Source organism: Spinacia oleracea, chromosome 5 (assembly GCF_020520425.1).
Source record: "Spinacia oleracea cultivar Varoflay chromosome 5, BTI_SOV_V1, whole genome shotgun sequence".
NCBI lineage: Eukaryota > Viridiplantae > Streptophyta > Magnoliopsida > Caryophyllales > Amaranthaceae > Spinacia > Spinacia oleracea.
In genome coordinates, this window is record NC_079491.1 from 112,056,555 (window position 1) to 112,080,439 (window position 23,885).

The following is a 23,885-nucleotide window of genomic DNA, read 5'->3' on the forward strand; positions in this document are numbered from 1 at the left end:
CTAAATTATTAATGAAAGTTCTAAAGGAAATAATGCCCTTGGTCCAAGTATGCATATAATATTAAGTCTAATAAATGCGGTTCAGTATTAATTAACAAGTTAATAATTCAGTGAGATCAAGTGAGCTGAATGCCTAGCTAGAGGCCGCTTCAGTTCAAGTGGAATTAATTATATTAATCCACAGCTTACTCTTGACTGAACCCGTAGGGTCACACAAATAGTACGTAAACAGATCAAGTATTTAAAGGCATTAAATACTCCATCGATGGATATTCGGAATCGACAGATCTTGGTTCCAGTGGGAGCTGAGATCGTCAAAGGCAAGCAAATGAATACTCCGGAAACGATGATATTGCCGGAAACGGAAATATGGATCGTATCGAAAATATAAATATTATCCAAGTCGTAGATGTTACCGGAAACGGAAACATGGTACGTATCGGAAAATATTAATGGAAATAGAAATATTGCCGGAATCGGAAATATTGCCTGAAACGGAAATATTGTCTGAATCGGAAATATTATCAGAATCGGAAAATAATTCCGGAAACGGAAATATTAAATATTTGTTCGAAAGGGAAATTAATTCCGGAATCGAAAATATTAAATATTGTTCGTATCGGAAATGAATTCCGGAATCGGGAAATTAATCGGAAGCGTATCGTACGAATTAGCATCGGACGAGGCCAGCCAGACGAAGGCCCAGCACGAAGCTGGGCCATTGCCCAGCAAGCCAGCGCGCCACACAAACAGCCAAGGCTGCGCCAGGCCCACCGCAAGGCAGGCCCAGCGCGCGCCCAAGGCTGCGGCAGTCGTGGGCTCCGTGGCAATTGGGCTGCGTTGCTCGGGCTGTGCGCGCGCGCGCATGGCGCCCCTCGTGGGCTGTTGTACGTGCGTGTGTGTTTTTGTTCACATACGAAACCTAAAGCGTATAGGATTCGTTTAATGATTAAATTCCTAATCCTAAAAGATAAATTAATTAAATAAGAGTTCTACTAGGATTCTAATTTAATTAATTCATATCCTAGTAGGATTCCAATTCTCTTTCCATACCCCTATAAATATGTGGCCTAGGTTCACAATTTATAACGGGTTTTTAAAGTATTCAAAGTTACATTTTTGAGAGCAAAATTCAGTCATATTGTTGCCCTATAATACCCGAAAATTATAGTACCTTAAGGGCGATTCTAGTTGGTCAATCTTAAGGCGGATCCGGACGTGCTGTGGACTATCTACGGAGGGACGACACTTGGAGTCCTAAAGACTTGTTCTTGTTCGGTTCGGGCGCAGCTAGGGAGGGCACGCTACAAAGTGTATGCATCTAGATTATGCTATATGATTATGTGTAAATAATATGTTTCCTGACATTATGGTTTTTCCGCATGATTTATGTTTATTCATATGTATCATAACCTAACAGTGGTATCACGAGCCTCGTATTATTTTCATAATCTAAATTGCATGAACATGGTTAAATTTTACAAATTTGCAAAGAATTAAAGGGGTGATTAATTTTCGTAATTAATTGCAAATTGCGTTTATTTAATTATATGTACGCAGTTTTTCGGCAGTTTCTTCGTTACTCATCCAAATCGAGTGATTTTTGGGTTAATTCCGCATGTAAAAGGCATTCTAAAATTTTGACAAAAATAGTAATTTTCGGCCGAACCCAGAATTCTCAAATTCGAAGCCTAACTATGACTTTTCGGAGGTTTTAGTTTTTTGAACGCAAAAGTTTGTAAATTTAAGATGTTAAATTAAGTATTTGCGATTCTTGTTGATAAATCTTGAGTTTTTGATTGACCTACTTTATATGTTTAACAATTATGAATGCCTAGACTTGTTAATTATACAACCTAATTTGTAATTATGATTAATTTGTTGAAATTCGAATAATTTAGAATTGATTTGATTTTCATGATTAATTAATAATTTAATTAGGTATCCATGTTTAAAATCCACCATAAAAATTGTTAATTTATGTTAAATTTTTAATTTTTATGACCTAGATTTGAATCCATGTTAATCGGAAATTAATTGATTAATAAATTTTCGATTTTTCGCCCTAAAATTATGAAATTAATATGTTTTATTAATTTGTCATTAATTTTGAATTAAAAATTTTAAATTTTTATGAAAACGCTCATGAATGTTGCACGCACAAAGCAATGGAAGCTACGTGTTACCCTTAAGGGGTGTTGTATAGTGCGGGCACGCGACAACGAGCAAGGGAGCTCGTCGCCCATGCGGTACGAATCCAGCGAGCAACCTAGCGCATGGCGCGCGCACGAGGCAAAGGAGCTTGTGTGTGTGTGCTGTGTGCTATGGGCGATGGGCGAAGGGCGATGGCGTGGCACATGGAGAGGCGCGCGCGCGAGGGTGAGAGCTGGGTCGCCCAGCGATCGCTGCTCCGAGAACCAACACGCGATGCCTCGAGGGCTTGCTTGCGCGCGAGCGAGCGAGCGCTCCTTCCGTAGCTGCTGCGATGCATGCGGGCAAGCAGGCTGCGCGCAAGCGTGGCTTGGCTTGTTGCGTTTGCGCGTAGCTGCTGCAGTGATGTGCCATGGGCCAGCGATTGGTCGTGCACTCGACGGGGCTTGGGAGCAAGCCCAAGTGCTCGTCGTCTTACGATTGTCGCGTTTTAAATTTTAATTTGAGTTTTTCAGTTCAATTAATTTTAATTAATTTTAAAATTAATAATTTAAATTGTTTTCTTGGATTTTAATTTTGAATATTATAATTATTATAAATTTTAATTTATTCTAATTATTTTACTAAAATTAAAAACCTTGAATTAATTTAAATTCGACTGAAAATAAATTAAATAAGTGGATTCAATTATAAATTTATATGAGCTTTAAATTTTAATTAAATTTGTATGTTTCCGGTTAGACTAGAAATACATTTTTATGTTTAAAATTAGTAAAACATATGAATTTATTGGTTTGAGTGTGAGCAATTTTAGTCATAAACTCTTGATTAGTTCTACAAATCCTTTAAGGTTAAACAACTTGATTAGAATTAATAAGGACTGAATAATTGGTAGATTATTGGTGCCCTTGATTAATATTGCTGCAAATATTTATGTGATATATAACGTGTTTTATTAACCAACTATGTGGGCCATTCATGATAATGAATGAGTGAATGGTATATATTGTATATGTACTGTTTTGCAGGTTATGAAGTGACTAGTAAGGCCCAAATAGAATAGAAAATATGGTATGCGTACCATTAATTTGAATATAATTGGTCTAAAGCACCAAATTTGTTTTTCAATTCAAATATGGTCTGCGTACCATCAAATAGTTGTAATTAGTTTAATTATAGCTTATCCTATTTGAAGAAAATGACGTCTCCCACGGAGATTTTCAAGACGGACTTTGAAGTTGAAGCTTCAAGATGAAGTCGGGCCATACTAGATCACATTTATCTTATGCATGCTTTAAGTTATTTATTGCTTTTAAATATGTCTTAAATATGCATGAGATTGTGGCTTGATTATGTTGCATGATTTGAGATTTTAGTTCACTTAAAATCTAACCAACATAGTAAGAGCCTTAAGTTCCAAACTTAAAAATTGAGTTAAAAGGTGCCATGCCAAAATAACACTTACTTGGATATCCTTTTTTCATCGATCTTAGTAATAGTTTTCCGCCATAGCGAGGTGTTACTTATCGAAACTAAAGGGGTAAGGTACACAAATAATTGTGAGTACATGTTAGTTTTGGTGAAACTCAACGATATAAGTAAGAAGTCCTTTTATGTCGTGGCAAAATCGATAGGTTTACATAATAAGTTCTTAGACGTACCTATCAACCAAGAGTAGTTTCTAGACTATTAGCAAAAGGCTTTTGCTTACCTAAAATGTTTTAGAATTGAGTCAAAATACATAATGTGCTTAATTCTTCAATGGTTTTAGGGTCTTGGAATCATTTTATTCACACCTGCCGGAACAATAAAATCGAATAAAATGCTAATAACTTGTTTAAATTGCATGATTGCTTTAATTTTCAAGTCATTATTCATGATAAATGTTTAGACTTTGCATGCTTCAATGAATGTTTTAATTATTGTTTATAATTAAATATCTTGCACTGCAATAAATCCTTTTAGAAAGGTAACAGTAAATTTCCTCGATTGGTACTGAATCCAAGAACGATTCACGGAAATGAGAGATGTGAGCAATTTAAAATGTACGTTTATTTTAGCGACTCTTATGGTTGTTTTCGAGTATCAAAGTCGAATGGAAAACCGATTGGTGCTTGTGAATTCAAAATACAATTTAGTTTTGAGATCATAAAGCATTGAGCTTAAACGCTCAGCTTTACCAATGGTTAACAACCTAACATCTTTGTCCATTTAATTCTCGAATGAGTCTAGTCCCTAGACATTCGAATAGATCGATGCTTAGAGAACTTTAGAAGCTTCTGGTAAGATCATGTAGTTGAAACAAAATATTCAACATAAATTAAAATGGTAAGAACCTTGATGGAGTGACATTGGACATGTCTAACCAAAATATAAAAGTCAACACTAAAGAATACAATTCTTAAGACTATAAGAAAGGGTACAAGAAATAGGAAAACAAGGAACAAATGAAAGAAATTTTACGATTTCGTTTCTACCTATAAGTTTATGTTTAAAGAGAAGTGACCTAGCAATCAAACTTCCTTGGTATCATATACCGCTTGAGGTTCTTACTTCGGTAATAACTCAAACTATGGAAGCTAGGCTACACTAATGGCCTACAAGTGGGAAATGAATTAGCATGGCAATGCTACATTAGTTGTAGGGTCATCTAGTTTGTTTTATGTCCTTTCAAAGGCTGGAACTTAATGGCTATTTTGTTCCACAATCAGCATACCTAAATTTCTATTTTCAAACACATAAAGACTCACATTCAGAAGAACAAAAACAATGTTTGTTTGTTTGTTTGAATGAAATGGTCATTTACGGGTTGAGTTAATATGCTTGATTAAAACAAACAACTCTTTAACAATAAAAACTTTACTAGGTTCAAATCAAACCCTTGATTTGAGTTCCACTAAACTTTGGCATTGTTGCTTAGACCATATCAACAAGTTAACATTCATAAGCTCTATTTTGATGGACTTTTGAAAGTTGATTGATTTCTAGATCAATTCAAGACAAGCTAGTCTTACTTGTTGAAAGTAACAAAAGATATGAACTATTGTTAGAACGCCTAGACGATAGAGTTCAAAGCTAAAGAAAGGTTTTATGACTTTATTATTTCACATAGATTTGAGTGAATATAGGTTTATTTACTCAATGTGATATATGTTTGAATCTGTTTGGCTAGTTCAAAGATTCAGAAGTATAAATCCCACTTGGCAAGAAATCATAAAGATCTAGGTTAGATCATGTTGATGATTACTTAAGTCAAGAATGATCATCAATGATTGTGTGTAGTAAAATTCACAATCTAGCTCCATGAGATATGGCGTATCTAAGTGGAATGATCGAAGTCAATTAGTACTTGATTCGATCAATGATGAATCATAAAGACTTTTCCTATAATTTCTGAAACAAAATGCTCAACTACCACCAAACTAAACCAAATTCGTCAAAGCTATTGAAAAGTAATTTCAGAATATCTTTTCATAATATATATCTAGAGAGTTGTTAAACTCAGTGGGAGCTTAGTGTTTGTTGTTTAACAAACTAAGGCCCAAGTATAGATATATGTTTCATTGTGATTTATTCAAAATGAGACACAAGGGTATTGTTTCTACCACGAATTTTTGAGAACATAATGTTTGTTTGCTCGAAATAATGTCCTTTTTGGAGATTCCTTTCCAAAATGACAAGTGGGAGAAAATAGACCTCGAAAGTCTTCGAGGCGAACAACAAACATAAACGGACATTCAGGAGGCTTTTCGAAGTTCTTTAGAAAATCCGAACATGTATTCTTTAAGGACTTTAGAAATGGCTTTAAAGAATAGACATCTCTTAGAAGACTTTACAAGTGCTTCAAGGAGAACAAAATATTCAAAGGACTTTCAAGTGGCTATTGATATTCTATTTGTTTGATGTTCTATACCCAAGTAGGCATAGAGTTCAAGTCACTGGAACTATGATATTCTTCTATTGGATAGTGAAGAAACATGGAGTTCAGGTCACTGAAGTTATGCGATTCTTCTATTAGATAGTGAAGAAATCTACAACTTGCAGTCAAACTATTATCATGTAGATTAATGAGTTTGTGACCTGTAAGAAAGTTATAACGAAACCCAGATTCCCTAAAATGGTTAGAGGCCATATATAGACTCAAATGTTTTAGATGGTTAAAGGCCATAAAACATAACCAATGTTTTGATGACAAAATTGAAATTTTGTTGATTTGCAAGAATAGTTTCACATCTATTGATTGAAAGTTGGTTTTAAGGATAAAAACCATCAAACATGGAATTGTGTTCACACACAAAGCTAGATTAGTTGTTAAAGGTTACAAGCAAATTCACGGTGTGGATTGTGTTGAAACCTCATGCATAATCGTAATGCTCAAGTCTATAAATCAAGCAATGATTGCATATTGATACATATGGCAATTGGATGACAAAACGTATTCCTCAATCAAATGTTGGAATAACTATGTACATGGTATGTCATAGGATTTGTGGATCCAAATAAATGCTTGAAAAGGAAAGCTAGATTATAAAATCTAAGTACAAATTTAAGCAAGCAATTGGGAATTGGAAATTGTATTTTAATGAAGCTAATAAGTATTTTAGTTTCATAAAATGTACATGATTCTTATAGATATATAAGAAGTTTAGTGGGAGTACATAAAAACTTAATTGGTCCTATGTGTATCACACACATATCTCTCTATTGTGAAATAACATTCAAATACTAATGACTTAGATTTGAAATTATTCATCAATGATGGACCATGGCGAAACTTAGTATATACTGGGTATTAAGATCTATTTACAAAGATCTTATAATATTATTTTGGATTAAGTAATGGCATTTACTAAATCAAACACGAAAGACTCCTTAGGAGATATTCGACCCATGTGAATAAATCTAAGTAAAGAATGTTTGAACTATGTATAAGCATTTACTAAGTTAAACATCAAAGGATCTAAATGAGATTCTTAACCTATATTATATGTCAAAGAATTTAGCTGGATTCAGTATCTGCTGAAATTGAATGAGCTAAAGTTACATGAATAGAATTCAATTGAGAATAATTCTGCAAAAGAATTTATCATGTATGATATAATATGAGGATCGCCAAAAACATATCGTATGACTTTAGGCATGACGAACATATACCAATCTCTATTGATCTAAGTGAAGATCAACTAGATTGAGATCAAGAATACTTATTGTACTTGAAAAGGTACATAGGAATAGTTCTTGATTCAAGGAAATAATGATATGCTAAATATTGATGCTACACGCATAAACACTGGTAAAGGATCAAGCAAGATCCCTTTGGAGTTAACCATTGGCAAGGACGAGCTATAGAGCATCGTGTTTTGAAATGGCAACATGGATTGGAGACCATGAATTGTTGCATGGGAAATTAAAATATTAATTTCTATGTTCTAAGATACAGCTGGAAAGTATTCCACATATCTATGAACTGCTTGGATAAGTAAATCCAAACAAAGAATCACTAACAACCTAAACAGTTGAAGTAAAAGTACTTATTGCCTAAGAAGCAATAAAACAGAGTTGTTTATATTAATGAGTTCTTCTCTGAACTTGGGTGAATCACATGTCTGCTGACTTGATGGTTCTTCATTGCAAAATGCGTAGAACCACTATCGAAGTAAGAAAGACTAGATCACATAATAAACAAACTCAAAAGATCTTATCATCCTATCTCGAAGAACATGCGATGAAAAGGATATTAAGATTGGCAAAGCATGATAACTAAACCTATGCAACAAGTGAGAAGCAACACTCACATTGTAGCACTGGAAATCAAGCATAGCTTTGAATTCCATGAACTGTTTTAAAGATGGGTTTAAGGCCCATGGTTGTAAAACATTGGGGTTGAACATTTATCATATATGAAATGTATTTTCAGATTCCATTTAATCTTGGTTTAGTATTAAATGATGAGTCCCTTCAATCTGACGATATATTCAAGATAGACTGTCAGGACCAGTCCTGTGACTAAGAAATGTCTATCAAGTGAACTTGAATGTCAAAAGTTGAAAAAGGTCCCTGGTCGGAGTTTTCTATAAAGATGGACGCGTAGAAAACGTTAGACGACTAGAATGCAAGATGACTAGTAGTTCTGTTTCTTGAACTATGTGGACATGGCAATGTCGTAATCATTTGCATAGATACTTACTTTGGGAACACTAGTATCGGACAGATCTATGAAACTTTACTGTAAGAGATGAAAATCTGTCATAAGTAAATTTCATTAAAATTATTAGACACTAAATCCTCAATACCTGAGTGATTTGAGATTACTTGTTTGAGAACTGGTTACTTTGACGTTGACCAACCGTCGCACCGTAAAAGGAGGTTATAAAGGCAACGCTCAGGTAATCACCTATCAAACGAAGTCTAATCTCAAGATCGCAAGATTGGGATTGTCCTCCCATAAATCGGGATGAGATGCTTAAAAAGTTGTACAAGGCCACTCGGAGAGCTAGAAACTGTAAAATGCATGGCCGTGCTCGGATGAATCATAGGCTATGATTATCTGTTTATTTGATCAGTTGAACTCTGAAACCGAGAAACACCTCTGGACATAATAAGGATGACAACTCTTACCTTATGTTCAAGAGCAAGCATCGAGCGACAAAGGAATTAGGAAATACACACTTGTCCCTAAGGACAAGTGGGATACTGAAGGAAATAATGCCCTTGGTCCAAGTATGCATATAATATTAAGTTTAATAAATGCGGTTCAGTATTAATTAACAAGTTAATAATTCTGTGAGATCAAGTGAGCTGAATGCCTAGCTAGAGGACGCTTCAGTTCAAGTGGAATTAATTATATTAATCCACAGCTTACTCTTGACTGAACCCGTAGGGTCACACAAATAGTACGTAAACGGATCAAGTATTTAAAGGCATTAAATACTCCATCTATGGATATTCGGAATCGACGGATCTTGGTTCCAGTGGGAGCTGAGATCGTCAAAGGCAAGCAAATGAATACTCCGGAAACGATGATATTGTCGAAAACGGAAATATGGATCGTATCGGAAATATAAATATTATCCAAGTCGTAGATGTTGCCGGAAACGGAAACATGGTACGTATCGGAAAATATTAATGGAAATAGAAATATTGCCGGATTCGGAAATATTACCGGAAACGGAAATATTGTCTGAATCGGAAATATTAAATATTTGTTCGAAACAGAAATTGATTCCGGAATCGGAAATATTAAATATTGTTCGTATCGGAAATAAGCCAGGCCATCGCCCAGCGAGCCAACACGCACCATCGCATGCCAAGCCTCGACCAGGCCCAGCGCAAGGCCAGGCCCAGCCAAGGCCTTGGTACTTGGTACTTGGTACTTGGGCCTTGGTACTTGGTACTTGGTACTTGGTACTTGGTACTTGGTACTTGGTACTTGGTACTTGGTACTTGGTACTTGGTACTTGGGCCTTGGGCCTTGGGCCTTGGGCCTTGGGCCTTGGGCCTTGGTACTTGGTACTTGGTACTTGGTACTTGGTACTTGGTACTTGGTACTTGGCTGGGCTAGGCGCACAGCGCTCGGCCCACTGCTGTGCTCTCGCGCGCGCGCCCCAGGCCTTGGCTGGGCCTGGCCTTGCGCTGGGCCTGGTCGAGGCTTGGCATGCGATGGTGCGTGTTGGCTCGCTGGGCGATGGCCTGGCTTATTTCCGATACGAACAATATTTAATATTTCCGATTCCGGAATCAATTTCTGTTTCGAACAAATATTTAATATTTCCGATTCTGACAATATTTCCGTTTCCGGCAATATTTCCGATTCCGGCAATATTTCCATTTCCGATAATATTTTCCGATACGTACCATGTTTCCGTTTCCGGCAACATCTACGACTTGGATAATATTTATATTTCCGATACGATCCATATTTCCGTTTCCGGCAATATCATCGTTTCCGGAGTATTCATTTCTTGCCTGTGACAATCTCAGCTCCCACTGAAACCAAGATCCGTCGATTCCGAATATCCATAGATGGAGTATTTAATGCCATTAAATACTTGATCCGTTTACGTACTATTTGTGTGACCTTACGGGTTCAGTCAAGAGTAAGCTGTGGATTAATATCATTAATTCCACTTGAACTGAAGCGGCCTCTAGCTAGGCATTCAGCTCACTTGATCTCACTGAATTATTAACTTGTTAATTAATACTGAACCGCATATATTAGACTTATCATTGAATGCATACTTGGACCAAGGGAATTATTTCCTTCAGTCTCCCACTTGTCCTTAGGGACAAGTGTGCATTTCCTAATTCCTTTGTCGCTCGATGCTTGCTCTTGAACATAAGGTAAGAGTTTTCATCCTTATTATGTCCAGAGGTGTTTCTCGGTTTCAGAGTTCAACTGATCAAATAAACAGATAATCATAGCCTATGATTCATCCGAGCACGGCCATGCATTTCACAGTTTCTAGCTCTCCGAGTGGCGTTGTACAACTTTTAAGCATCTCATCCCGATTTATGGGAGGACAATCCCAATCTTGCGATCTTGAGATTAGACTTCGTTTGATAGGTGATTACCTGAGCGCTGCCTTTATAGCCTCCTTTTACGGTGCGACGGTTGGTCAACGTCAAAGCAACCAGTTCTCAAACAAGTAATCTCAAATCACTCAGGTATTGAGGATTTAGTGTCTAATAATTTTAATGAAATTTACTTATGACAGATTTTCATCTCTTACAGTAAAGTTTCATAGGTCTTGTCCGATACTAGTCTTCACAAAGTAAGTATCTATGCAAATGATTATGACATTGCCATGTCCACATAGTTCAAGAAACAGAACTACTAGTCATCTTGCATTCTAATCGTCTAACGTTTTCTATGCGTCCAATTTTATAGAAAACTCCGACTAGGGACCATTTTCAACCTTTGACATTCAAGTTCACTTGGTAGACATTTCTTAGTCACAGGACTGGTCCTGACAGTCTATCTTGAATATATCGTCAAATTGAAGGGACTCATCATTTAATAAACCACAAATTAAATGGAAAAATGAATTCTCTTCATTTATTGTGAATGATTAACCAATAATGTTTTACAAAGATTTAAACTCTAAAACTTTAAAACATTAAACAGAGACATCAAAGCCATTCTCCAATATGCTTGATTCCCATAGCTGCAGTGTGCGAGTTGTGCTTCACGTGCGGCAGAGGTTTAGTCAATGGATCTGATATGTTGTCGTCAGTTCCAATTTTGCTTATCTCGACTTCTTTTTTTTCAACGAACTCTCGTAGAAGGTGAAATCTACGAAGTACATGCTTGACTCTCTGGTGGTGTCTAGGCTCCTTTGCCTGTGCAATAGCTCCGTTATTATCACAATACAGGGCTATTGGTCCTTTAATGGAGGGGACTACACCAAGTTCACCTATGAACTTCCTTAGCCATATAGCTTCCTTTGCTGCTTCATGTGCAGCAATGTACTCCGCTTCAGTTGTAGAATCCGCAATGGTGCTTTGCTTAGCACTTTTCCAGCTTACTGCTCCTCTGTTGAGGCAGAAGACAAACCCAGACTGTGATCTGAAATCATCTTTGTCGGTTTGGAAACTTGCGTCCGTATAGCCTTTAACAATTAATTCATCATCTCCACCATAGACCAGGAAGTCATCTTTGTGCCTTTTCAGGTACTTCAGAATATTCTTGGCAGCAGTCCAATGCGCCTCTCCTGGGTCTGACTGGTATCTGCTCGTAGCACTGAGTGCATACGCAACATCCGGGCGTGTACATATCATAGCATACATTATTGAACCAATCAATGATGCATATGGAATCCCATTCATTCGTCTACGCTCATCAAGTGTTTTTGGGCACTGAGTCTTGCTTAGAGTCATTCCATGAGACATGGGTAGGTAGCCTCGCTTGGAGTCCGCCATCTTGAACCTATCAAGCACCTTATTGATATAAGTGCTTTGACTAAGTCCAATCATCCTTTTAGATCTATCTCTGTAAATCTTGATGCCCAATATGTACTGTGCTTCTCCTAGATATTTCATCGAAAAACATTTCCCAAGCCAAATCTTGACAGAGTTCAACATAGGAATGTCATTTCCGATAAGTAATATGTCGTCGACATATAATACTAGGAAAGAGATTTTGCTCCCACTGACCTTCTTGTATACACAAGATTCGTCTGCGTTTTTGATGAAACCAAAGTCACTGACTGCTTCATCAAAACGTATATTCCAGCTCCTGGATGCCTGCTTCAATCCGTAGATTGACTTCTTTAGCTTGCATACCTTTTTAGCATTCTTTGGATCCTCAAAACCTTCAGGCTGTGTCATAAACACAGTTTCTGTTAAAACGCCGTTTAAGAAAGCAGTTTTGACATCCATCTGCCATATTTCGTAATCGTAATATGCAGCGATTGCTAACATTATCCGAATAGACTTTAGCATTGCAACTGGTGAAAAGGTTTTATCGTAATCCACACCGTGGACTTGCCTGTAACCTTTTGCAACCAATCTAGCTTTGAAAACTTCAAGTTTCCCATCCTTGTCCTTTTTCAGTTTGAAAACCCATTTGCTTCCAATGGCTTGGTAGCCATCTGGCAAATCGACCAAATCCCATACTTGGTTTTCAGACATGGAGTCTAATTCAGATTGCATGGCTTCTTGCCATTGCTTGGAGCTAGGGCTCGTCATAGCTTGTTTGTAAGTCGCAGGTTCATCACTTTCAAGTAATAGAACGTCATAGTTCTCGTTCGTCAAAATACCTAAGTACCTTTCCGGTTGAGATCTATATCTTTGCGATCTACGCGGGGTAACATTTCTAGTTTGACCATGATTCTCACCAGATTCTTCTAAAGATCTCTGAGTTTCATCCTGAATGTCATCTTGAGCATTCTCTAGAGTTTGTTGTTCGACTCGAATTTCTTCGAGGTCTACTTTTCTCCCACTTGTCATTTTGGAAATGTGATCTATCTCCAAAAAGACACCATCTCGAGCAACAAACACTTTGTTCTCAGATGTACTGTAGAAGTAATACCCCTTTGTTTCCTTTGGATAGCCCACAAGGATACATTTGTCAGATTTTGGATGAAGTTTGTCTGAAATTAATCGTTTGACGTATACTTCACATCCCCAAATCTTAAGAAAAGACACATTTGGAGGCTTTCCAAACCATAATTCATATGGAGTCTTTTCGACAGCTTTAGACGGAGCTCTATTTATAGTGAGTGCAGCTGTATTTAGTGCATGTCCCCAACATTCTAATGGAAGTTTGGCCTGACCCATCATTGACCTGACCATGTCTAGCAAGGTTCTGTTCCTCCGTTCCGACACACCGTTCCATTGTGGTGTTCCAGGAGGAGTCAATTCTGATAGAATTCCACATTCTTTCAGATGGTCATCAAATTCATAGCTCAGATATTCACCGCCTCTATCAGACCGCAGAGCCTTAATCTTCTTGCCTAATTGATTCTCTACTTCACTCTGAAATTCCTTGAATTTGTCAAAGGAGTCAGACTTATGCTTCATTAGGTAGACATAACCATATCTACTGAAGTCATCAGTGAAAGTGATAAAGTAGCTGAAACCACCTCTAGCATTTGTACTCATTGGTCCACATACATCTGTATGGATTAAACCCAATAGTTCATTTGCTCTTTCTCCAACTTTAGAGAAATGTTTCTTTGTCATTTTGCCAAGTAAACATGATTCGCATTTACCATAATCCTCTAAGTCAAATGGTTCTAGAATTCCTTCCTTTTGAAGTCTTTCTAAGCGTTTCAAGTTTATATGGCCTAATCGACAATGCCACAGATAGGTGAGATCTGAATCATCCTTTTTGGCCTTTTTGGTATTTATGTTATATACTTGTTTGTCGTGATCTAATAAATAAAGTCCATTGACTAATCTAGCAGATCCATAAAACATCTCTTTAAAATAAAACGAACAACTATTATCTTTTATTAAAAAGGAAAATCCCTTAGCATCTAAGCAAGAAACTGAAATGATGTTTTTAGTAAGACTTGGAACATGGAAACATTCTTCCAGTTCCAAAACTAGCCCGGAGGGCAACGACAAATAATAAGTTCCTACAGCTAATGCAGCAATCCGTGCTCCATTTCCCACTCGTAGGTCGACTTCACCCTTGCTTAACTTTCTACTTCTTCTTAGTCCCTGTGGATTGGAACATAAGTGTGAGCCACAACCTGTATCTAATACCCAAGAAGTTGAATTAGCAAGTATACAGTCTATAACGAAAATACCTGAAGATGGAACGACTGTTCCGTTCTTCTGATCTTCCTTTAGCTTTGGACATTCTCTTTTGTAATGGCCTATTCCATCACAATAAAGACAGCTTGATGTGGACTTGTCCTGCTTTGATTTAGCATTGCCCTTGGACTTTCCACTTTTCTTGAACGGTCTTCTTCTAGCCTTGAGTAAATCTTTGGCTTCACAGTCCAGTATTATTTCAGCCTTTCTGACAAGGTGAACAAATTCTGCAACTGTTTCTTCTCTTGGTTCACTTAGGTATAGTTGCTTGAAGCGACCAAACCCACTGTGTAGTGAATTGAGCAAGATAGAGACTGCCATCCTTTCGCTTATTGGTGTTCCTAGTAGACTTAGGCGATCAAAGTATGAACGCATAAGATCCACATGGAACCTCAGTGGGACGCCTACCCTCTGTTTAGTGCGAAGGAGCTGAACATGTGTTTCTTGGACCTCCATCCTATAACACCTGTTGGGAGAACTAACCTTTAGACCAGACATTGATTCAATCAACTCATGGACGTTCAGGTCCCTGTCCTCCGTGCTTCCACGACAGATATCCCTCAAATTCTTGATGAGCGTAAAAGGTTCATAGGCTACAAACCTTCTAGCCCAATCATCAGGGATATTGTTCAGCATGAGACTCATAACCTTTTTGAGATCCGCATCCCAGGCGTAAAATCTCTCAGGGGTCATGTCTCTGGCATAGTAGCTTGGCATGGGATGTGACAGTACATACTCAAGTCCATTGAGTTTGACTATTTCAACTAGCTTAGCTTCCCATTCAAGAAAATTTGCCAGGTTCAGCTTGACCATAAGCTCAGAACCTATGATGATGTTTTGATTGTTGTTTGCCATATTTAAAACTACAATTGAAAAGAATAAACAAATAAATAACCATTCACAGTTTCTCTTAATAAACTTAAATTCTAGCATACATGCATAATTCAATGTTTATTAAGCATTTTATTCAAGTTATGTGTTCCGGCAGGTGTGAATAAAATGATTCCAAGATCCTAAAATCATTGAAGAACTAAGCACAGTTTGTCGACTTAATCCTAAAACATCTTAGGTAAGCAAAAGCCTTTTGCTAATAGTCTAGAAACTATTCTTGGTTGATAGGTACGTCTAAGAACTTATTAGGTAAACCTATCGATTTTGCCACGACATAAAAGGACTCCTTACTTATATCGTTGAGTTTCACCAAAACTAACATGTACTCACAATTATTTGTGTACCTTGCCCCTTTAGGACCAATAAGTAACACCTCGCTGAGCGAAAACTATTACTAGATTGATGTAAAGGATATCCAAGCAAGTGTATATTTTGGCATGGCACCTTTTAACTCAATTTTTAAGTTTGGAACTTAAGGCTCTTACTATGTTGGTTAGATTTTAAGTGAACTAAAATCCTTAATCATGCAACATAATCAAGCTTTTGATCTCATGCATTTTAAGACATATTTAAAAGCAATAAATAACTTAAAACATGCATAAGATAAATGTGATCTAGTATGGCCCGACTTCATCTTGAAGCTTTGACTTCAAAGTCCGTCTTGAAAATCTCCGTGGGAGGCACCATTTTCTTCAAATAGGATAAGCTATAATTAAAACTAATTACAACTATTTGATGGTACGCAGACCATATTTGAATTGAAAAACAACTTTGGTACTTTAGACCAATTACATTCAAATTAATGGTACGCAGACCATATTTTCTATCCTATTTGGGCCATACTAGTCACTTCATAACCTGCAAAACAGTACATATACAATATATACCATTCACCCATTCATTATCATGAATGGCCCACATAGCTGGTTAGTAAAACACATTATGCATCACGTAAACATTTGCAGCAATTAATCAAGGGCACCAATAATCTACCAATTATTCAGTCCTCATTAATTCTAATCAAGTTGTTTTAACCTTAAGGATTTGTAGACCTAATCAAGAGTTTATGACTAAAAGGGGCTCCCACTCAAACCAATAAATTCATATGCTTTACTAATTTTAAACATAAAAATGTATTTCTAGTCTAACCGGAAACATACAAATTTAATTAAAATTTAAAGCTCATATAAATTTATAATTGAATCCAAAAGTTTAATTTAATTTAAGTCGTATTTAAATTAATTCATGATTTTAATTTTAGTAAAATAATTAGAATAAATAAAAATTTATTATAATTACAATATTCAAAATCAAAATCCAAGAAAATAATTTAAATTATTAATTTTAAAATTAATTAAAATTACGTAAACTGAAAATTTCAAATTAAACATTCAAAATGATCTAATCGCAACGCAAACACCCTACGCATCGCACGCCCATGGGCCACACGCACATATCCATCGCTGGCCATGTGCGCGCAGCCCATGCGCTGCGTCGCATAACTGCTGCTTCTACCCTTCGCAAGCCATCGCGCGAGCTGGTGCTCGCTGCGCGCGCGCCAGCGCTCGATGTACGCGAGCAAGTGCTCGCTGCGCGCGCGCCAGCGCTCGATGCACGCGAGCAAGTGCTCGCTGCGCGCGCGCCAGCGCTCGCTTCGTGCACTTGCCAGCGCATGCTGTGCGCGCTCGCTAGCACTCGCTTAGTGCGAGCCAGCGCTCACTGCGCGCGGCATCGACGCTGGGCGCAGCACTCGTGGCACGCGAGCTTGCGCTCGCTGCGCGCGAGGCAGTGCGCGTTGTGGCGCAGCTCGCTTGCTGCCCACACGCGACTGCCGTGCCATGCCTTCGCCCATGCCCATTCGTCCATTGCTCATAGCCCACGACACAAGGCAGGGCTGCTGCCTTGTGCTCGTGCACCATGCCCTTGCTCATTGCATTCGTGCCGCATGGGCGACGAGCTCCCTTGCTCGTCGTCGCATGCCCGCACTATACAACACCCCTTAAGGGTAACACGTAGCGTCCATTGCTTTGTGCGTGCAAGTTATATGAATGAATCGCATAAAATTTAAAAAATTTATATTTAAAATTAATGACAAATTAATAAATTAATATTAATTTCATAATTTTAGGGCGAAAAATCGAAAATTTATTATTCAATTGATTTTCGATTAACATGGATTCAAGTCTAGGTCATAAAAATTTAAAATTTATCATAAATTTACATTTTTATGGTGGTTTTTAATCATAGGTATCTAATTAAATTATAATTAATTATGAAAATCAAATTAATTCTAAATTATTCTAATTTTCAACAAATTAATCATAATTACAAATTAGATTGCATAATTAACAAGGCTAGGCATTCAAACTTGTTAAACATATGCAGTAGGTCAATCAAAAATTCAAGATTTATCAACAAGAATTGCAAATATTTAATTTAACATCTTAAATTTACGAAATTTTGCATTCGAAAAACTAAAACCTTCGAAAAGTCATAGTTAGGCTTCGAATTTGAGAATTCTGGGATCGGCAGAAAAAAACTAGTTTTGTCAAAATTTTAGAATGCCTTTTACATGCGGAATTGACACAAAAATCACTCGATTTGGATGAGTAACGAAAAAACTGCCGAAAAACTGCGTACGTATAATTAAATAAACGCAATTTGCAATTAATTAACAATTACGAAAATTAATCACCCCTTTTAATTCTTGCAAATTTGTAATATTTAACCATGTTCATGCAATTTAGATTATGAAAATAATAAGAGGCTCGTGATACCACTGTTAGGTTATGATACATATGACAATTCATAAATCATGCGGAAAAACCATTTAGCCAGGAATACATATTATTTACACATAATCATATAGCATAGTTTAGATGCATACTCTTTGTTGCGTGCCTTCCCTAGCTGCGCCTGAACCGAACAAGAACAAGTCTTTAGGACTCCAAGTGTCGTCCCTCCGTAGATAGTCCACAGCACGTCCGGATCCGCCTTAAGATTGACCAACTAGAATAGCCCTTAAGGTACTAGTAATTTTCGACACTTTTAGGCAAGGAATGTGACTGAATTTTTCTCTCAAAAACTCACTTTGAATACTTGAATAATCTATGTAAATATGTGATCCTAGGCACCTATTTATAGAGTTATGGAAAAGGTTTTGGAATCCTATTAGGATACTAATTTATTTAATTATAATCCTACTAGGACTCTAATTAAATAATCATTATCTAATAGTTTTAGGATTTAATCATATTTCGAATCCCGATTGCTTTAGGATTCCCGCACAAGCATTGCATGAGCACCGTACACCCGCGCAAGCCTTGCGGCCCACGCTAGGCGCACAGCGCTCGGCCCACTGCTATGCTCTCGCGCGCGCGCCCCAGGCCTTGGCTGGGCCTGGCCTTGCGCTGGGCCTGGTCGAGGCTTGGCATGCGATGGTGCGTGTTGGCTCGCTGGGCGATGGCCTGGCTTCGTGCTGGGCCTTCGTCTAGTGGGCCTCGTCCGATGCTAATTCGTACGATACGCTTCCGATTAAATTCCCGATTCCGGAATTCATTTCCGATACGAACAATATTTAATATTTCCGATTCGGGAATCAATTTCCGTTTCGAACAAATATTTAATATTTCCAATTCCGGAATTATTTTCCGATTCCGATAATATTTCCGATTCTGACAATATTTCCGTTTCCGGCAATATTTCCGATTCCGGCAATATTTCCATTTCAGATAATATTTTCCGATACGTACCATGTTTCCGTTTCCGGCAACATCTACAACTTGGATATATTTATATTTCCGATACGATCCATATTTCCGTTTCCGACAATATCATCGTTTCCGGAGTATTCATTTCTTGCCTGTGACGATCTCAGCTCCCACTGAAACCAAGGTCCGTCGATTCCGAATATCCATAGATGGAGTATTTAATGCCATTAAATACTTGATCCGTTTACGTACTATTTGTGTGACCCTACGGGTTCAGTCAAGAGTAAGCTGTGGATTAATATCATTAATTCCACTTGAACTGAAGCGGCCTCTAGCTAGCCATTCAGCTCACTTGATCTCACTGAATTATTAACTTGTTAATTAATACTGAACCGCATATATTAGACTTATCATTGAATGCATACTTGGACCAAGGGCATTATTTCCTTCTCGAGAAGGACGCGCGATTCCATCACCCTTTGCTCCGTTCCCGGCATCATCACTACGCCCATGCGTCTTCATCCTACGAAGCACAAACTCTGACCAATTCCAGCGGCGTGGCTCCTCAAGGAATCTATGCGACAGATAAGGAACCAATTTGGGACTGATATAATATGTTTTGTCACGCTGAGCAAGCATCCAAAAACCAATAGCGTGTAATGCCTCAAAAAGAAGACCGGTCTCTCTACCTCTGCAATGCATAGGTTGAATACCTAGTCGAACGATATGTTATCCTTTTCATTCTTGTAGAATTCGATCATAGCCTTTGCTTCAGATTCTGTCTTTGGAAGATCTTGAGGAAGGTTGTCTGTTTTGTTTCCAAAGGGTAACCCAATGATAAAGCCTATTACGTCTTTTGTAATATCAACTACATAGTCCTTTTTTATGGTCAGGGTTCCTGCATCCACATCCCACCTTTTATGCAACCAACACATGAACTTTTTGTCCAGTTTACCGATTTTCAGTTCCAGCATAGCATGTAAGTGGGATTTCGCAATCCAGCTCTTCCTTTCATCACTCATATATTGTTTCACGTCCATCACTTGCCAGGGCTGAACCTACAGGTATAAGGCTGCATCAACATGTCCAAACAAACATGGATAAGTAAATATCACTAACTAACACAGTAAAACTGGTAAATGTTAATACCATCCCAAATTCATCACTGTTTAGAAAATGCAATATTTAGTTTTCAATAAGAAATTCAAGTGAATGAACTGGACTAATTATACTCAGTAAGTGAAGACCATTACCGGTTCCCTCTGTTTTTTACAGGCTACTCTGGGTCTCCCCGCACCCCTCTTTTCTCCTGGTGTTGTAGGAGCCTTCAGTTGTGTAGTGGCTCTGGTCCTGCGCTTCCTCTTTTCCCCACACTCTTTCTGTGCCGGATCATCATCGCCTGCTACAACTAAATTGAACCCGCTCATATTAGCGGGAGATAAAGTTACTGTCACCATTGAGAACAGGGGTAACAGGAAGACAAAGTTAGTTATTCAAAATGATGCTATAATCCAGCAACATTATGCTAAGAGGCTCTAGAAGATTTAAATCACTACTACAAAAAAGGGCATAGAGTACTGTTGAAATACACTTTATAGGACGCCTTAGAGGCGTTCTCCAACTCAACGCGCTATAAAGTTTATAAAACGGGTAAAAGAAGCGTTTTATATACCTAGTCATAAAGTACAGTGATAAGAGATAAGCGTCCTCTATTCCCTTCCTAAAATCAGGAAATGAAGAAGGAATATAGAACGGTTAGCGTACATAACCGTCTCCTATACTCTATAATAAAGCGCGCCTCCCGTACATAACCGTCCTCTATTCTTCCTATGAAATATTGAGATACAGAACATCTTCCGTACATAGGCGTACTATATACTTCATGTTTAATATTAAGATATAAAGTTGTTTCCTTACAAAAACGTTCTATATTCTACCCCCTTTTTTTTAATATTATTTAAAAACAGCCCACGCATTTTTTATTAATATTATTTAAAAAGAGGATATTACGATTCTAGTATGTAAAACAAATCTAAAATGATAGAACAAAAATTATATCCACACGATCTTTCCAAACAATCATTCCATTCAATAACAAAATAATATTGTTCATTCAATAACAAAATTCTATTATTCATTGATAAAATAAAAATAAAAATCACTGTAAAAAAAATCCAATATCACTGTGAAAAAAAAAAAACTCAACAACAACCGCAGGAACTCAACAGCAACAGCACGAACTGAACAACAGACAGGAACCGCAAGAACTCAACAGCAACAGCAAGAACTCAACAGCAACAGCAACGTCTGCAGCAGGAACAGACTGCAGCAACAGCAACAACTGCAGCAGGAACAACAACAACCATCTCCTTGATGAGCTAGCTTAAGTCACACTAGATCATCGTCATCATCATCTTCATCTTCATCGTTATTTGGTTGGGAATATTCGGTAACATATGAGATCCACCTCTCCCTTAGCTCGTCAATTGTAGTTTGAGAATACGTGGGAGTTTTGGCAAAATACTACAAGACAAGTATTTATATGGTCAGTATTTATTATAGTATAACTCTTGCAAATACATTAGATAAAACTTAATCCACTCCATCAGTCCAATGAAACTGATTAAGAAAGTCTCATCATCCACTGTTACGAAACTGGGTACTTTTAGTTCACTGCTAACCAAGACAGGAGGTAAGCTGCAAAAAATGAGCTGGGCTTTGAGTGCGTGAAACATTCCCCCGTATGAACAATCCTGGTCAGCATCAAGTTTGATAGTGTCAAGTCCAAATGTGATATAAGAGAGCTATAATAGCCCTCTTTGATCGTATCTTATCCATCAATGGCATGTGAACTATGTGCAAGCTCTTGAGTCTATTGCTACTTAAGTAGCTGTGGGACTTTTTCACTTTGATGGAACTTGGGAGAGGAGGATGGACTGAAGGAGATTTACAGGAGAATCACTAGTACAAGAACCCTGAATACTAAATCATGGAATAGAGTTTGCAATATCACAATATACCAGTGTTCTACTATTCTGTATCACAGTGAGCTTACCTGTCATAGTCATGCTGTGCTTACGATTCAAGTTCCACTTTGCCCACGGCTTTTGCTGAAGGAATGGTGTGCTAAAAGTCTATCATGATATTTATGATGTCACAAGAAATCATAGCTTTCTTACTTCACTCTTACTGATCATAATATAGACTAGGAAATTTGGTTGCAAATTACATTTCAGAACTGGAAGACATATTGCTAGTCATACAAACCTCATCATGTTTCTATGATTAAGTTTCTGTTCTCAGTTCTCCATAGAAAAAGATAGTTACAACTTTGGCATTTTTTGTTTTTTCAAAATGCTTCAATTGTATTTTAGGAACAAACTTGTAGGAAAGTAATGAAAATCAAATGACAGCAGCAAAGACCACTAGTGACAGTAGCCAAACTACCTTGTGGACAAATGCAACTACACCAGACGATTAACTTATCAAATCTGAATTACTAATTACCAAATGAACCATCTAGAGTTCTTCAGTTCCTCGATTTCGGAAAATTCCCACCTTAATATTGACTATTGCTAATTCACTAATGCTTTTATCACATGATCAACTAATTTTAATGGAACTGATTTGATTTCGCATAAGCTGAAAAGAATGGCCCTACTATATTATCAGAAGATCAATTTTCTATTTCAGAAAAGATGTTAAGACATTAAAAGCCAAGCACATTGTCCACAACTAAACAACAGTGCTTTATTCCAGAATAAAACAAAATCCAGCAAACAATCCAAAGACCCCAAAAATACTTCATACAGCAAATATAGTAGAAATAGGAAGAGAGTTTCGATGCAATAGATTATAGAATAAAAAATAAGCATGAGTTTCAATGCATCAGAAGCAAGTAATACCTTTTCACGAATGAACATTTGCCTCAAAGCTATTGTTTCAATCATGTAGCGACCAACATAATATCCACTTTCCTTGGAGCCTGGAGGTTGGCGAGGGCACTATTACACAAGAAAGTTTACATCATAATTAAGCACCTAAGAATACAACGTATTAACAAACTAATATTGTTACGAAATTGGGCTCTTAACCAAACAAAATGTCGAGGCACATCAGTGAGTTGGACTCCTTGTTCCTGAAGCTCTTCGGCCTAACAATATAAAATAATAATCATAAGAATAAGAATCATATGTTTAAGTTTTCAGTGTTAGATTATATGTGATCGTTCTGAACTTACAATCTCTTCTTCATAATACAAGTACCCTTTTCGACCTCCACGATATCTTGAAGTATTGTGTTTTGCCCTTTCTCGATTCAAGTCACTTAGTTCCTATCCATATGATGCACATAAAAGTTAGTGCACAAAATTCTTTTGAATGTGTAGTAACTATGCATTAGTGACATGGAGTATTGAAAGTACCTTGAACTTAGGATCAGTATATGTTGCAATGAATTTGTCCCAATCAGTTTGTGTTATCCATCCATACAACGGAGGTGGAGTCCTTATTATCACATTTTCATTCTCTCCCTTAGACTCGTACATGAAGACTTTCCTTAATCTAGCCTTGAAACATCTCCACCGAATTGAAGCTCGCCCTAACACGTACCTTCTACGTTCTTCAGGCACTGTGAATCCCTTCTGCACAATTCAAGAGAAACTATAAGGCTGTTGCAACAACATAAGCAGGCAGCAAACAAAATATACATGTAAATATCAGCAAGATCTATGCTTCTAACTTCTAACTTCTAAGTGATCACATACAAGATTTGCTCATCTATGGTTGAGAGATCATTATTTGTATAGTTCAACAAAGTATGTAACAGAAATTACAAGCAGCAGGAGTTCGGGAGTTCGGGATGACAACAAAC